Genomic DNA, 4711 nt, shown 5'->3' with positions numbered 1-4711 from the left:
AGCACCGACATCCTCTACAATGGGTAATGGGGACCTCATCTGGGAATTGTGCCTTGCCTACTGTCATCCACCCTAAAGCCTTTTACTTTTTAAACTTCAAACACCTTAATTTCAACAAATAAATATGGCATGCAGTGTCTTCGATAGATAATGCTGTCTTCCATAACCCTGTCACTTGAAATGTCTTCTGTCTTCTTTAGCAGGCTATAGAAATAACATTTCCATCCCTTTTTAATGTCTTCATCCCTGATTAGTATTTTACCATCTTCACCTTTAACACATCTCACATGGTCAAGATCGTTACTCTTCCTTTCCTCAATGTAGCTATCATATCAATAACTTTCTTACCTTCTTTTGTGCTCTAATTGTTACGAAGATCCATATTTCTTAGCCCCTTGCTTTCCCCAGGTAACAACAATGAGACTGTTCCTGGGGGAATTAATGATAGGGGGTGGGGGACCAACTAAAGCCTAGCAAGAACATCAAAGTAAATGGCTTTCCAAATCAACTCTAGAGATCTAGATTTGGAAGTCCATCTCTTAAGGTGATGCTCTTACCACAAGTGGTGGACAATGGCACCAAAGACCAGCTTACCCACACGTCACAACAAATAGAGTTGCCTCCAAAGGAGCTCAAGATCCAAGACAAATCTAAAGCAAAGCTAAATGAATGTCCAAAGGCGAGGCCAAATGGAAGATAAGGCTTTCACCGAAGGGAGCAGTAGGCAAAAGGGAAAGTGAAGAACAAGTGGTCAAGATCCTCTTATGAGCTTCATCTTACAGATTTATTTCTGTAAATAAGATATTAGGAAGATGCAGCGCAACTGAGAAAGGGGGAAGAAACTTTCTGGGCCTTGAAAACGAGGTTTCAAGTTTGGCCAAAATTTAAAATTGATTCTGCTACACACTGCACAACTATAGCAGAACCCTTTTCCAGATGTATGGACATGCAATACAACCAGGGGAAAGAAGAATCTGGGTAGCAAAGGTTTACCGAAACAACAGCTTATGGATTTTTTTTTTTGGTGGTGCAGGGGGGTTTGTTGAATGTTCATTTAAATGACAATTTTAAGTTAAAGAAAATAAAAAATCTTAACTCAAGGGCAACTTTGGAAAAGCAAAGAAAATATATATATAAAAAAAAAGCCAGTACAAACCAATAATTGTCAATAGACAGCATACCTCAGATGGGTTGAAGAGGCTACAAGCCTGGTCAGTAACGTCCAACAATGACGCCCCCTACCAAATTGAAAAGCATATGATTTGTTAGAAGGAACTATTAGAAAATTAAGAAAAACAAATATTTACCAGATTTCACCTGCTTGCACAGAAACCAGAGTGAAGTAGTAGTGTCTTCTCTTGTGAAATTCAGCCGGTAGCAACTCACTAATACAGATGTAATTTCACCAAGGAAAGGTTCCTTAAGCTTGTCAACACCAAATATAGTTTTAGATATGTTAAGTTATCTAGTGGTTTACCACTTTGTAACTTGGGGAAGACCTTTCATTGCTTCACGGCTCCGTCAATTCCCAACCTTGGAGTATCGGTGGATACTTCATTGCCATCAGATTCAGCCATGAAAGATTAGGTAGTCATTCCCTAGACACCAACTCTGTGGCTACCTTTAGTAACTATCTAGAAGACATTGCTATGACCAATCTCCACTAGTCCAGCCTCTCTCTACCAGGCACAACTGAAAATCTGGTCAGAACCGTATTGCCTTTAAGCTCGATAGGTTCCTGGTCAATGAAGCATACCTTTCCCTCTTCCCTTCTTCCCACTCTTCCTTCCTTAACCCTAGTCTCTCTAACTACTCAGTCACCTCCTCCATATAAAAACTCTCTCCTCCTTCAGTCCCAGACCTTTCAATTCTTTTACATGTGGTCGTGTCAGCCTTCTTTCCTTCCCACTATCTAGGTGGCTTGGGCCAATCCAGTCCACTATTACTCCCTCCCCCATAAGACCTTCGCTAGGAAGCTCCAGAAATCCATTGCCAAGTCCTGAAATTCCTCTACCTTTGGGCACATCCCCTTTCTTATCTCTACCTGCCAGTCTAATCTTGCCCATATCCAGTCTCTTCTCCAACTGATCCCCATTGACCTACCCTCGCTAAGGAAGAAAAAACCCTCTCTGTTGAGCTAGCATCCCCTAGCTCCAAAGAAGAAAGTTCTCTTCGCAGAAGTTGATGAGGATCAAATGGCTTGAGCTTGTAGTCCGGAGACTCCAATACCTCCTTCCATCTCTTTCTCATGGTTCGCCATAATTTCAACTCCATTCCTACTCCCTTTTCTGTTAAGGGTAATGGGATATCTGATGTCAATAGTATCAAGAAGGAAGAGGTGTCCTTCTCTTCTCTCTTAGCCCACCCTCCCCACAATCTCTTCAATAACATTTGTCCCCCATTCCCTCTTGGATTCCCTCCTTGCCATCTCTATGAATGAGGAAATCCTCTTTCCATTGACACCCATAAGCACAATCGTGCCCTTGGCCCTGATGTCTTTAGTATGGGGTTCTTTCACGCCCTATGGAATCTCATTGAAGGGGAACTCACCAATGCCATCCCTAGTTTCTTCACCAATTCCACCCAACTTGCCTTAGTTAATCAAACATTTCTCTACCTCATCCCTAAGAAGCCCAATGCCTCCTGTTCTTGGATTTTTGGCCCGTCTCCTCTACAAGTTCATTACAAAATTCTTGCTAACCGCATTCAGGTTGTCATCCCATGCTTTCTGAGCCAAAACCAATCCACTTTCATCTCTAGCAGAAGCATTGCTGACAACAGTCTTCTTTGTGTCGACATCGTTTGAGGGTTCGATTGCTCACCCACTCCCCCATAGCTTAGCTAAAAATTGATCAATACGAAGCCTTCAACTCCATCTATTGGGACTTCATCTTTGATGTTGTGTCCTAGATTAGGGTCCCCCCCCCCACCTTATCAAATAGGTTGAAGTCTGCATCTCCACCCCCTCTTTCTCCATCATCACTAATGGGCCCCTGGCAGGTTTCTTTTCCTCCTGCATTAGCGTCGCCAAGGTTGTCCCCTTTCTCCCTTTCTCTTCTCCCTTGGCCTTGAAGCCCTCTCCCAAATCATCCATGCCAAAACTGATCAACATCTCATTTTCCCTATCCCAAAGTGCAAATCTCTCAACCTTTCCACCTAGTATTCACTAATTATCTCATAACTTCCGCAAATCTCGCATTCTTCCATCTCCTCCATCTTTTCCTCTCTCTCCCTTTTAGAATCTCTTTCTGGCCTTCATGTTAATTTAGATAAATCCCTTTTACTCCTTGATGGTGTTCCTAACTCCACCAAGGCCTCTCTCCTTCAGCTCACGGATTCAACCCCTGGTGCCTTCCCAATTTCTTACCTTAGGCTGCTCCTCGTCAAGGAAGAAAATTTGACCAAAATAGGAATTTCGACCTTGCAAAAGGCCGAAATTTCGTTATTTTGGTCAAAACTGAACACTTTTTTCTGGAAATTGGAAGTTCAATTTTGGGCCTTTCGATTCTTGCATACTACCTATTTCAAGCATAATAAACACAATAGAACTAGTATTTTGCCAAAAAAAAACCATTGAAAATTTATCATTCAAGTGTACTAACAAATGACTGGTTTCGACAAGTGCAAACTGTATTGCATACAAGCATAGAATCATCAGCATACATGAATTGTTTGGTAGAATGGTTACATACATAACAAGTCAACAAAATAAAATGACTGACTAGATCAAGTGATGGTGTCTCACATATATTAAGTTGAAGCCTATATGTCATATATACATAAAATAAAATACATAATTTTAGAAAATAATTATTTAAATTAGAAAATGAAAAATGGTAGCAAATAATAAAAAGATAAGTTAAACAAAACGCAATCGTAGATCATAGTTGTCACATCCCGCCCTAAGATCCACCGGGGGGGCACCCCTGGGGGGGGGGGGGGGGGCGTGATGCGAAGACGGGTGGGGGGGGGGGGGGGGGGGGCATATCCACTTATCACAATAATATAATCAAAAACAAGAACAATTTATAGTATTCAAGTAATCTAATAATAAAAGTTAAGAAATGATCACAGAAGGATCACAACGAACATCAGAGTGCGGAATAACAAGTACCAAATCAAAAGACAACTGTGCGGAAGGTAGATCGAAATAAGGTAAAGGTTACAACCAAATCTCCAAAGAAGGAAAATAAAAAGGTAAGCAACTAAGTTACAGTTTCTTCTAACTTATACAATGTCTCCTCAATAACATAATCATAAGAAACTAAGCCAGGCCGGATCTACTCCTGACAAATATGAGTCTTGAACTGATAGCCTTCACCGATGTAGTCACCGTAGCCAAAGTGGTATGAGTCACCAACTTAGTCCTCAAAGTGTTGACCGTCACAGTCAACAGTAGGAGTACCTGCAGAAAAGTCTAACAAAATATGTTGCAAAATGGAGTGAGTTCAAAAGAACTCAGCAAGGAAAGTTATTCCATAATACATAAGCCATATGATATCAATCATGAACTGATGAGATGATATGAGACATAAGATGCAAATATGATTCTAACTCTAAGTATGCTGGTCTCTATGGTAGACATGCTTTAAGTCATAGCACCATACTTCTTTAGGTAGTCTCAGTCACTCATCACCGGGGGAAAGTTGGGTCCTGCATCCCTCTCGGACAAATCCATGGTTGGGGGTTTTGGTCACCACTCTCTCACATC

Source organism: Hakea prostrata, chromosome 7 (assembly GCF_041222555.1).
Source record: "Hakea prostrata isolate BN-2017 chromosome 7, UWA_Hpros_2, whole genome shotgun sequence".
Taxonomy (NCBI): Eukaryota; Viridiplantae; Streptophyta; class Magnoliopsida; order Proteales; family Proteaceae; genus Hakea; species Hakea prostrata.
Note: the sequence above shows the minus strand (reverse complement) of the source record.